Below are 13,113 nucleotides of genomic sequence, written 5' to 3'. Positions count from 1 at the left end.
ACAGCCCCCCAGCCCTGCCCGTGCCGGGCACACGGAGCGCGGCCCCGGCTGGCAGGGCTGGGCCCGGCTCTGCGGGGCAGGGCCTGGGAGCGCAGGGCAAGCCTGACCTGGGTGGGTCCTGCAGCCCCGACACGGCCCCAGGAGGCTCCCGGGGAGGCTCCGACCCATCCCCGGCGCTGCTTCAGTTCTGCAATCCCCGCGGCTGCTCCCGACACGGGCAGGGCCCCTCCAGCGCGCTCTCGGGGCAGGTTCCAAACTTTATTCGGGGAAGGGGAAAGGGGAGGGGGGGGTTGGGGGGGGCGGAAGGGGGGGGTATGAGGGGGAAAGGGGGGAGGGAAAGGGGGGAAATAAGGTTCCAAACTTTTTGGGGGGGGGGTGGGGGTGGCAAGGGGAGGGGGAAGGGGGCGGAGTGAAATTGGGGGAGTAAGGTTCCAAACTTTATTCGGGAGTGGGGAGGAAACGGGGGGAGGGGTTATGAGGGGCGGAAGGGGGGAAAGGGGGACAAAGGGAGGGAAAAAGGGTGGGGGAAGGCGGGGGGGAGATGGAGTAAGGTTTCAAACTTTATTCGGGGGGGGAAAGGGGGAGGGTTAGGGGGAAGGAAAAGGGGGCGAAGGGAAGGGGGGGGAGGAGGCGACACTGCGTTTCATTGCAAGACATTAATTTTTTCATGCTCCAGAGTGACGTGACGCCCCCTGCTACCTCGGCCCCCTACCCACACCCCCACACCCCCTCCCGCCTCCTAGCCCCTGTCCGGAGGACGGGGTCCCGGGCGGGGGGGAAGGGGCAGGACTCCGGAGGAGGAGCCCGGGAAAGGAGGGGAGAGGCGGGGATGAAATCCCCCCTCCACCCCATCCGCCCCCTCCCTCCCCGGGCCCCGCCTCCCCCAACCGTCCCCAGGACACACCACCCCCTCCGGAGGGGGCCCGAGACCCCGAGCCCTCTCCTCCGGAGGGGACCCTCATCCCGTGCCCATCTGCCTCCCCCCGACCCCCCGACGTGGCCCAAACGGCCCCTGGGTTTGGGCCCACAGACAGACCCAGCGGTCTATTCGGGAGCCCAAATTCGCAGGCTGTGCCCCCGGCCCGCTCCCTCCCGCGGAGCCCCCGGGGTGATGTCGGGACGGGCCGGAGCCCCGGCGGTGTCGGGCGCTGCTTGGCAACTGCAAGCATCGACCCCGTTGGGGGGCTCTGGGGGGGCGCCGGGTCCGGTCCTCGGGGCTTTATTAAACCGGCGCCCCCAACCCGCGGCTGCGGGGACAGAGACGGGGACAGGGGACACAGGGGATGGGGAGAGGGTGTAGGAGAGGAGAAGGCGATGGGGGAGATCGATGTATAACAGGGCAGAGAATGGTATAGGGAAGAGAAGGCTGTAGGGAAGAGAAGACTGTGAGACAGAGAGTGGTACAGGGCAGAGAATGGTATAGCAGAAAGAAGGGTATAGAAGAGGAAAGGCTGTGGGAGGTGTATAGGGTAGAGAAGGCTAGAGGGGAGACAAAGCTACAGGGGAGAGAAGGGTATAGGAGAGAGAAGGGTGAAGAGTATAGAAGAGAGAAGGCTATGGGGGACAAAAGTGTATAGAGCAGAGAAGGCTATAGGAGAGAGAAGACTGTAGGGGAGAGCAATGTATAGGGCAGAGAAGGGTATAGAGCAGAGAGGGCTATGGGGGAGAGAAGGCTATAGGGCAGACAGAGGTATAGGGCAGAGAGAGGTATGGGGTACGGAGGGGTCGGGGTGTGCAGGGGAGCTGGGCAGGTGTAGGGGGAGGCCGAGTGAGGAGCGGCACAGGGGTGCAGGAAGGAAAGGCAGAGGGGAATAGAGGGGAGGTTGGGTTGGGGAGCGGGGAAGGAGCGAGGGGGAAGGAGAGGCAGCATGGGGGGCTGGAGTGCGTAGGGGGACAGGGAGTGGAGGGGAGGGGAGGGAAGGAGAGGCTGGGCGGAAAGGAGAGGGGGTAGCAGGGGAGAAGGAAGGAGAAATAGAGGGGATAGAGAAGGGGAGCCCGAAGAGCCCGAGCAGCTGCTGCTGCCTCCCAGAACGTGCACTCAGCGAGCAAAGGATACCACCAGCCCTTCCCGGGACTTCCCGCCCCGCTCACCTGGGCGGCCCCGCCTGCCCCGCGGCCGCTCCTCCCGCGGGCGGCACCTTCGTGCGGGGCCGGGGCGGGGCCCGCCGGAGTCGGGGGGAGGCCCGGGCGGGGCCGCCTCTGTCCCCCGCGGGTGGGGTGGGGGTTCGGGGTCAGTCCCGGCACAGCCGCTCCGGCTGCGGGCTGGGGAGAAACAGGGGCTCGCTGGCCAAATGAGCCTGGTTGGAGCACCACAAGAGGGGATTTGGGGGTTACTTCAAGCCCCCCAAAACGCAGAACGTTTTCACACTGTGAATCCAAATGTGTGAGTGACCCTGGTTCCAAATCCCCAAAACACATGACTTAATTATTGTCCATTTCTGTATTTGGCCAAATTGGTTTTGAGCCCCCAAAATGCAGCATTTGGTCTTTCTTTGTGAGCCCCAAAACTGACCAAGGCAGTCTGGTTCGGAGCCCCCCAAAGGCAGCGCTGGGGGTGTCTCTGCGAGCCCCAAACCCGCACTGGGCGGGGCTGACCCCGGGGCAGTTCCGCTCCAGCCGCTCGTTCCAGCCTGGCACGGGATGGGGAGGGGAACTGGAGACCAAACACAGCCCGCGGGGTGGGACCGGCACGGTTCAATGATGGCTACCGAGAGAAGTGTGACAATGGGATGTTAATGCCAACACGCAATGCTGACGGCAGGGACAGGAGCAGCGATCGCCGCCCGAGCCCCGCGCTCGGAGCCCCCGCCCTGCCCAGCCCCGCCCATTCTTTGCCCCTGTTAAATGCTGTCCTTAAGCTCAGCCTTAATTGTTGGTGTGCACTCCAAAGCAGGATGAAGGCAGGACTCCTGAGAGTGAGGGATGACTGCGGCTTCAGGCCTGGGTGCCCAAACCCATGGCACTTGCATAGAAAAATATGGTTTTCCATTTATTGAGCACTTTTTACTTTCCTTTTAAGTTATTTGAAGCATGTGATCTTTCAATCTCAGTATCACGATGCCATAAGGATGTGCTTTGCCTGTTTGCTCTGTGCTGTTCTATTTAATTTGTTTAGAATGACCTTCTACCTCCATTAAATTACACATGATGTGGTTTCTCAGCAGGGCCATTTAGAATCATGTCTTGGATTTATAGGTATTGCTTTTCATTGTCCATCTTGGAAATTTTCATACTTGCACTGAATAAAAAGTGACAGGAAGTGATGGATGTGTTGTTAGACACACTGTGGAGATTCCTGATCCCAGAAACATCAGTCCATGCCCTGCAGGGCCTCCTGGGATGGATAACTGTGTTACTGTGGGCTCAGTCCCACCCTGGGGGTACCAATGGGACACTCAGGGACATGGTTAGTGGTGGCCTTGGCAGTGCTGTGGACATGGCTGGATTCGCTGCTCTCAGAGGGCTTTTCAACCTTAGTGAGCCTGGGATTGTTTTCTCTGTTTTATAAATAAAAAGCACAGTGTAAACAAGAACTGAGGGTTGGTTGTAAACACAAAAACCTGGAGCCACATGCACAAGAGGCCCCAAACCTGCAGAAAGTACCAATATTGGTGCCTGGGTCCTGTGTGGTGACTGATGACAAATCCATCACTGCAGAATTAAAAATGCCCAGGCAAACAGACCAGGCAGGCCCAGAGTATTGTCCACCAGTGCAGTGGGTGGAGAGAGAAAAACCCCAGCCTAACAGTGTTTGCTGGTGCTTTTGTGAGTCCATGATTAAGTTATGCCTGTTCCTGCCCCCCACTGGTCTTCAGTGGGACCAGGCAAGGCCAAAGCAAACCTCAGTCAAGAGGTAAAGGATTAAATAAATCAGTGCAGAGTCACTTTTGCTGCTTCGGGACAGCATTTGTAATAAACTGGATCAATAAAGGCTTTCACAAATTTGGGAGCTGTTGGCTGTGGGGAGCTGCACTGGCTGGACTGGGCTGCACTGGGCTTCTCTGGGGAACTGCACTGGGCTGGGCTGGACTGGACTGGGCCCCTCTGCGGAGCTGCACTGGCTGGACTGGGCTGGACTGGGCTGCTCTGGGGAGCTGCACTGGCTGGACTGGGCTGCACTGGCTGGACTGGGCTGGGCTGCTCTGTGCAGCTGCACTGGTTGGGCTGGGCTCCTCTGGGAGCTGCACTGGCTGCACTGGGCTGCTCTGTGCAGCTGCACAGCCAGATGAAGCACTGGGGACCAGAAGAAGCCCCTCCCTCAAGGAGTCTGCACAGGGCACACTGGGTTTGTACCCCAAGGGCTGTGGAAATGGCACCTGACCAGCACTGGGCTCCACTTGGCATAAATGTTATTGAATGTTTCTTTACTCACACGTCCTCGTGCTTCCCCAGGACTCTGAGTCAGACACAGCTCAGCAGTGGCTGCTCAAGGACTCAGTGACCTGCAGGTTTTCTTAGAGGGAAAAAAAAGAGAAGTCAAATATTGTGGTTTTCTTTTCTCTCTTCCTTAGATTTCACCTTAGCCTAAAAATAATTTTGTCATTCTTACCTTTCTAGAAAGTCACAAAACTCCATGTAAAATACTATTTTGAAAAAAAATCTTTGCTTGGTAGTAACTGCTGTGTTAATTTTGCAAGGGCACTTTTGCACTCAGGACACAACAGAAAAACTCAAGTTATAAACTGTGGCAAAGAATATTTCACAGGCATGTCTATACCCTCCTTGAGACATCATAGGGATCCACTTTTTTATTATTATTATTTTGAGAGAGTTATGAGTCTCAGCCCAAATACTTAAGTCAAAAGCTTTTTTAATCCAACATCAATTTCTGCAAGAATTTTGTAAGGCAAATAGATGAATTATGTCACTGAATTCCTTTAGGTTTGGATTCTAATCCACCTACAGTCATGTGTTACTCACTGCAAAACACATTGAACACAAACACAGTTTAGACTTGAGGAATAGAGACTTTTAAATTGACCTTCCATGATTAAATTAAAGCCAACCTGAAAATATGCTCCAGTCTGACTCAGCAGAACAGGGATCAAATCATCAGCACAGAGGAAAAGGAGTGTCTGAATTCAACAAACACACAGGCTGGAACCGTCAGCAATGGGCACCAACAGGAAATCAGGCAGGGGAGTCTGGGCAGTGCTCAGGACACTCCAGGACACTCCAATGCAGCCCTTGGGAAGGGAAAAGTGCTGTTAGAACTGTCAGCTACAAACCAGGAGGAAACACGTGCTTGGAATGTCTGTCCAATAAAGATCCCACCAAAGGCTCAGACTATTTACTACAGAATTTGGGATGGGAGCATGAAAGAAAGCTGGAGAGACAGAACAGAGGCAGATGGACTGTTTGCTGCATGGCACTCGGTAGCAGTCAGTGACAAGCACTTATTAACAGAATTGCTGCTTTAATGCATGGAACGAGCCTGAAAACACTCCCCACACTACAAGGGAGGTGGTAATTAAAATGCAAGCCATAAGGCTTCAAAAAGTGTAATGGTCTCCTGAAAACACCTAGTACAATTTATTTATTAAAAAATTAAATAAAAACAGACCATATTTGTGTTACATATTTGGGGCAGTTTGGGTGCCTTTAGCTCAAGGAAATGCTTTGGTTGAAATTATGTGACATTTCTCAGTAGTCCATATTGAATGTCATCCCCCAGTTTGGCTACAAATTTTCACCAAACTGAATGGAGAAAAAGAAGAAAAAGAAGTCTGATGTTCTGAGCAAAAATAATGCTCTGTGTGATACCAGTTTTAATCATCTGCATGCAGTGGAATATAGAACAGTTGAGCAAAACAGTTGAGCAAGGGCAGCAGTCTGAAAATGCAGAGTAATGCTCAGTAGAATCACACCCTGCAATGAAATGAAGCTGCTCAGTGAGGTACCTGTTGCCCTTTGGGGATCCTTTGGGCACGAGCCAGGCTGTTGTTCCACTTTCCATTCAGAAAAGTATTGGTGATTTCACCTGTAACTTTGGAATTCCCAGTATAGGAGGAATAGGCAGTTCTGATTGTCTACTAATATGGGGGGGAGGGGGGAATAAACCACACAGTGATTAACAGGGGCAGAATTTCCACCAGCTAATGCCAAATCTGTGCTGCAGGGAAGAGCCAGAAAAACACACATCCTGTGGCAAGAATTTCAGTATAAATGTGCTACCTCATTAATACAGTGTTTATATTACTAGAATCTATCTTTTCCTGTTTCTCTCTGTCCATGCTTGATTTCTGTTTCTTGCTGTGCTGGTTTTCTTTCTTGCACACCTTGTCCTAAAGCAGAGCATGAGAATTAGATCATGATCAGGACATTGCAGACAACTCAAGTGCGTTTGTGACCAAGCAAGAAGAGTTCCATTTTCTCTACAATGCATGGGAGAGAGAAGTGAAAATTCAGATCATGCTTTTTCCCAAGGCTTGGTGTGCTCTCTCTGTTGCAGAGTTAGAGCAATCCTGTCACCTGATTGCCACACATTTCTCATAAGGGCAGACTCTGGCCCAGCAAATCCCTGGCAAAGCAAACACCACAGCAGTGCCAATCACAGCCTCGTGTTTAGTTTTACCTCTGTAATAAAATTTCAAGTCCCACAGCAATCCTGTTTCTTGGCTGTGGGAGCAGGTTCCATCACTGTCTGGAGGAGAGAAAGGATTTTAGTAAGGAACTAGGAAGCAAATAGGTGGAACTTGTGTCACATCCAGCAGGAAAATAGTTGGCCCCTCTGAGCACCAAACTGTGTTGGTACCAGGACATCATTTGTGACCCGCTTGCTGGGTGGCCTGTGCTTGATTTCGGTCATGCACCAAAGCCCACCTTTTGTTGCACCAGTGATCTTATCAGTAACTAACAAGAGTAGGAACCAAAGAGCCTTCCAGCTCTGGGGTTTTGCTGAGCCTCCTTTGGCATCTGGAGCTGGTGGGGGGCAACTGCGAGCTCAGGCATTCTCCTGTCAGAGAAAAAAAGACTCTTTCATCTCCTCCTTTGTCCCAGGCTTTCGTTGCAGCCTCCAGGTGGAAAAGCAGGAGCTGGCCGTGGCATTTCCCTCCCCGTGGCACTCGGGGCGGGCAGGAGGAGGCGCTCCAGCCGCACAGTGGCAGAGGATGCACATCCCGGCCGAGCATCCAGTGGATCCCGGCGGCGTGAGAGGCAGACGCAGCTCCGCTCCGAACGAGCCTCTCCCGCCGCGTCCCCGCGGGCAGCATCGCCCCTCGGGCGGGGATGAATGGGAGCGGCTCCGAGCCCTTGGGGAGCCTGGAGGCTGATCCAGCGGCAGCAGCGCCGGCAGCAGCCGGAGCGGGGCATGGATCGTTCTCGCTGCCCTCCTGCCCCAGTCCGGGCGCTCCCGCCGAAGCGGGGCATGGATCGTTCTTGCTGCCCTCCTGCCAAGACCTACAGATGTGCCCTCCTGCAGTAGTTTGATACCGAACATCTGCCAGCAACATGTGGTTTTTTTTAAACAGCATGGTCCTCCCTAGTGTGGAAGCAAGGGTTTTCTTATTTCCTAAGAATTCAGGGGGATTTAGCGGCACATTTCTCAGAGCAGAAATCCTGGGGTTTATTTAACTTCCAACCTAACAGTCTTAATGAAGGTTTAATTGACGTGCCCTGGGCACTTCCAAGCCCCTGTGGCAGGAGCTGCCCGGGGCAGGGTGTGCTCCGGAGTCGCGGGTCCAGCAGGGCCGTCTCTGAAAGCAGAAATGTTTTGCCCTCTAGCGCCGAGAGCGAGCGGAGGCTGCAGAGGCCGACGGGGCGTTCATTCCCTTTCCAAGATCCCCGCCCGTGGCATGCCAGCAAAACTAAGGCTGGTTGGCATCGCCCACCCCTCGAGGCGGCCCTTCCAAGGAGAGCAGGACCTGAGAAACCCTGAGTCGAGCTGAGCGACTCAGCAACCTCACCAAAACTCAAACACGGGCTCTCAGAGGATGCTGCACTTCAGCCAGTTCTACCTTCCAAGGAAATTTAATTGGAGGTTTGATAAGAAGTGAAATCACAGCAAGCAGACAGAACTGCAAAACAAGGGAAGCACCAAAGTGGGGCAAATACTCTTAAAATGATCAGAATGATTTTCATTTCCTTGTGATGGCTGTGATCTCTTTTATGCTTCTCTCACACATAAGAAATTAGTAAATGCAGACCATTTTTCTCATTTCTGTTCACTTGTGTGCAGGCATGAACTCCCCACGTGGCTCACCTGTTGGCCACTTGCTGATGGAATAGCCCCAGTGCAGGGGGATCCATCTCCCAGCAAGCTTCCAACTGAGGAGGGTAAATCAGACAGAAACCTGAACCTGCCAGAGCCACAAATGGCCTCAGCAGCAACTCCCTCTCCCTAAAATGCATCTCCCAGTTGTGGGTGCAAAGCTTAAGACAAATGAACAGTTTTCAGAACAAAAGTCAAGTGTGTAATCTGAGTTAACAGAGGGGGACACATCAGGTCTCTGCCTGGAAAGGCACTTCTTCCCTGCAGTTCCCACATCATCCCTTGTTTACCACCTCATTGTTCCAACAGGCAAACAACATAAATAACACAGAGAAGTCTTAATTCTATAAACCCCTAGAGCAGCACAGGCTGTTTATTTAGTTTGCTTTTCCTGCCTCTGAGTCTCAGGTTTACTGTCACCAATGGCATCTTGTCATGAATTTGGGGACAATGACCAGGACTGGCACAAGGGACACCTGGCCAGGCAGGGAGGTTTGGTCACCTCCGACACTCCGAAGCCCCAGTCCTTCAGCAGAAGGTGACACGGACCAGGGCACAGCCCCCTGTGCCCACCCTGGGTGAAAACACCACTAAATAACATCCCTCTGTCCAGCCTCTCCAGCATTTCCTTCCAGTGCCCAAACACACAAGTGCCCACTCAAAGGACACGGCTACAAATGAGGTATCTGATAACAATATCCATGTGGAACAACAAGGAGACAATCAGCCTGTTCCTGTGGAATTACTTCCCAGCAACTCCAATGGTTTTATTCCCTCACAAAGCCCTTTCTCAGGGGCTTCGGGGACAATATCTAGTTTTATAAAGTGTGGCATCAGAGAAACAGAGATCAGAAAACAGAGTTATTATGGGCTGTGTTTCCCACAGAGGATCTCCCAGTCCTTTGTGTTGTACAGGCTCTGCAAGGTCACGTCTGGCTGAGGAATTAAACAGGAACTCAGCAGAGCCACAGAAAAATCTTTCCCCAGCTTTGCATAGATCTATCTCGAGCCTAGCAAGCCTCTGCAATGAATTTCCTCCTTTCCTGCCTGCCAATATATTGTCTCAGTGCTTGATTTTAGAAGGCAAAAGAAATCCTCAGCTCATTGTAGAGTTACTAAATGTGAGGACTTGCAAATGGTGTTGGTTCCCAACCACACAGCAAGTCCAGCATCACTGGCATCAGTGACTTAGCAAAAAACTCTCAGAAACATCTGGTCCTGCTGGGTCTGGAAATGCCACACAGAAAACATACAGAACTTTCACCTTTAAAGTGCCCTTTTCACCGAGCACAAACAACTCTACATTAGCCAAAAAGGGAGGAAGAACTTGCTCAAGTCTTTCTATGTTTTCTGTTGCTGTAGTACGAGATAAGACAATGTTTACTCACCAGGAGATGCTCAGGGCACTGACCAGGGCTTTCCCAACACCTTTCTCCAGTACACCTTCTACTCTTCACTCCAAACCCCTGCAGGAGCACAGTGCAAGCTGGGGCACTTACTCCTTAGGAAATAAAGCAAATAAAACTTAATAAAAAAGAAAATCCAAACAAGCTGAAAAGCATTAGTTAAAAAGCATTAGTCTCTCACTTTCCACCCTCCTCTTAGCTCAAAGATTTTACCCTGCCCCACAACTTCCCTTCTCTACCCTTCTTCCAGGTGGTTTTTCTCAGGCCCCACTTGCTTTCCTCTCTGCCCACCCTCCCAGCTGGAGGTGATAGATGATCAAAAAGAAACTGCTCATCCCAGCACCACCATATCACACAGCCCCTTTCCCTGAAAGCCATGGTTCCCTCTTCTGTATTCCCTGTAATTGCTGCCAGAAGGGCAGAAGCATCCTTGGGCTTTCTGAGACACCCTCAAATGATGGCGGGGTGCTTGGCAGTGGCACGTGTGTTCCTGCTGGCTGTGGTGCTTCCTTCTCCCTGCAGCCCTCCCTGTGCTCTCCCCCTCCTTTCAGTCTGGGCTCCTCTTCCTTCAGTGGGAATGGCATTGGTCTCTGTCACCTCCTCACTGCCACAGGCTGCACTTTGACCTTCACCATCAATAAAGTGCCTTGAGCACTTACAGGCTGTGATTTTTGGCTCACTTTAGTATCCTAAAGACAAGAATTGGTGTTGGAGTTGCATCTTTTCTGGTAGTTCCAAATGAAGGAGCACTGGCACAGCAGGAGGCTGAGCTCAACAACTGCATCTCCCCAGCAAGGACAGCTGCTTTCAGCTGGAACTCCTGGACATCCTGGGCCACGGCCCCAGGCAGGGCAGAGGGATCAGCCAGTGCAAAGCTGGGGGTGGCACAGGGTGAGCAAAGCTGTCTGTGCACCTGCTGTGTGCAGAGTCAGGGAAGATTCCAGTGGATACCTGGATCTCCAGCTCAGGGTTCTGCAGTGCTCCCCTGGATGCCCCTGTACCCATCCTACACCCCCACGGAGCTGAATTCAAGCAAGAGCTCAGTTTAGCACGTTTGCATCATCCAAGTGATGGGAAAGTGGCACTGCCCAGGGTGAGGAGGGGGAAGGATGGACAAACAGATGGGGAAAATCTCCAGGAGAAAAGGAGACATTTGAAACTTGAATTATTTTGCAATAATTAACTGGACATTCTCTGCCCATGTCTTTGTCATAATGTAGTATGAAAACAAATAGTACTATTTCTGCCTTCAAATCCTGAGACATATCCGTCCGTCCGTCCATCCATCCATCCACCCACCCATCTCTATGTACATATATACTCACACAAATCGTAAGATCTTTGTCTTTTCTATGAATACGGCCAGAGATCCCTTCAATTACTGCTTTTACTTCTAACGTTTTCCATCTCCACCTGCCACCTTTCCATACAGGCAGAATAATTTAAGGGCTTTTAGGGCCAAGTTACCAAATTGCAGCTTACACAGAGGGCACAGTCCAGCAGGAGCTGCTTCTCAAACACTTGGCTCAGTGTCCCTCCAACCGCAAAATTCCCCTCTAGCAGATGGACACTCTCTGTCCATTGTCCCTCCTGAAGGGAACTACCAGTGCCAGCACATGGCACTCCAGCCCTGCCAACCCCTCAGCGGGGCCCAGGGCAGCCGACAGGGCAACCTTCCACCAGAGCTCTGCTCTGCCCAAACTGCCCTGGGATGTGCCCGTTGCTGCCAGGGAGCTGAGCCTCCATCTGCAGGGACACTCAGCCTTGCCCAAGGGGCTGGACAACCTTCAGCATTGTTTCCTTCTCCTCTGGACATCCAGAGTCCAAACGCTGTAACAGAGACACAGCAACAAATTAAACCTCTGCCTGCATTGATTCGTTTGCAGTTGTGAGGGTTTGAGACAGTAATTTCAACAATGACAACTCCCCACCCTCTTCCCCCAGCTCCTTATGCTGGGTGGGACTCCACCTGGCCTGGCACATCCCTTGGGGCAGTGGGGATTGGGTGTCCCAGCTGTGTCCCCTCTCCCAGCTCCCTTCCCGCCAGGTGGTGCTGCCGCTCCCTGCATCTTTCCCCAACCGTGTTGGCATTCCTGGAGCTGATCCCATAGTGCCGCTCACTCCCCGCCAGGTGGTGCTGCCGCTCCCTGTATCTTTCCCCATTCCATATTGGAATTCCCGGAGCTGATCCCGCAGTGCCGCTCTGTCCCCACCAGGTGGTGCAGCCGCTCCGTGTATGTTTTCTCAATCCTGGCTGGAATTTCTGGAGCTGATCCCGCTGGTCCAAACCGGTCGAGATCAGTCCAAATCTGTCCAGACCCGTCCAAACCAGTTCAAACTAGTATAGACCAGTCCAAACTAGCGTAGATCTGCTCAAACCAGTTGAAACCAGTCCCAAACTGATCTTCAAAATTCCTATGCCAGCTTTACCCTCCTCATCTGCAGTCCTAGTCCCTACATGAGCCCCTCAGTGATTTCAGTTCCAGACCCACAAGCATTATTTCACGCCCAGATCGTCTCTCAGCTCCAGCTCTTCCCTTCACCGACTGGTGAAGCTGCTCCAGGTTCCCATGGCAGGATCTTCCTTTTTGTTCCATCTCTGTGACCTTTTACATCCAACCCCACACTCCCAATCCCAGCCCTGCATTTATTAGTCCAGCCCCACAATCCCTATTACAGACCAGCCAGTGCCAAAAGTCACTCCCCCATGCCAAGTCCCTGGCCCAGCTGCACAGATGCTTTCCCAGATCCATAGATGCACTCTCAGTTGCCACAGTGATTTCTGCTCTTACCCCTCAGTCCAAAATTTATCTCCGTAGTCCCTATGCCAGCTTTACCCTCCTCATCTGCAGCCCTAGTCCCTACATGAGCCCCTCAGTGATTTCTGCTCCAGACCCACAAGCTTTATTTCACTGCTAGATCTTCTCAGCTCCAGCTCTTCCCTTCGCCGACTGGTGAAGCTGCTCCAGGTTCCGGGAAAATGGGCACGGCTGCAACGGAGCGGACCCGCCCGGCGCCGCGTCCCGCTGGGGGCTCCTGCGGCCTCTCGGTCACCATCAGGGGGTGCCTGCGACACACTGGACACCTGCCTGTCCCTGCGACACACGGGGCACCCCCTGTCCTCTCAGGGACCCCCACAAAGTCCGCAGTGACACACGGGGCACCCCCTGTAGTGTGAGGGACCCCGACAGAGCCCGCAGTGACACACGGGGCACCCCCTGTTCCCTCAGGGACCCCCACAGAGCCTGCAGTGACACACGGGGCATCACTGTCCCCTCAGGGACCCCCAGAGCCCGCAATGACACACGGGGCACCCCTGTCCCTCATCCTGCAGTTCCGCAGCCCCTCGGTGAAGCGCTGCCCTCACCCTGCAGTCCCGCAGCCCCTCGGTGCAGCGCTGCCCTCACCCCGCGGTCCCGCACCCCTCGGTGCAGGCCTTGCCCTCACCCTGCGCTCCCGCAGCGCCGCCATGGCCGCGGCACGCGGTTCTCCCGCGCG

General features: G+C 53.5%; 1 long non-coding RNA gene across 1 annotated transcript; it reads right to left on the bottom strand.

Moving 5' to 3' along the window:
* Positions 1-2,539: 2,539 nt before the first annotated feature.
* LOC139669359 (uncharacterized) lies at positions 2,540-13,102 on the bottom strand. Its single transcript, XR_011697251.1, has 5 exons — positions 12,983-13,102; positions 9,598-9,710; positions 5,007-5,186; positions 4,373-4,453; positions 2,540-2,704 (listed from the first exon to the last, which is right to left on the bottom strand). It is a non-coding gene; the product is annotated as an uncharacterized lncRNA (long non-coding RNA).
* Between the last annotated feature and the right edge of the window lie 11 nt (positions 13,103-13,113).

Source organism: Pithys albifrons, chromosome 3 (assembly GCF_047495875.1).
Source record: "Pithys albifrons albifrons isolate INPA30051 chromosome 3, PitAlb_v1, whole genome shotgun sequence".
NCBI classification, from domain to species: Eukaryota; Metazoa; Chordata; class Aves; order Passeriformes; family Thamnophilidae; genus Pithys; species Pithys albifrons.
This window is presented reverse-complemented; position numbering and strand designations above follow the sequence as displayed.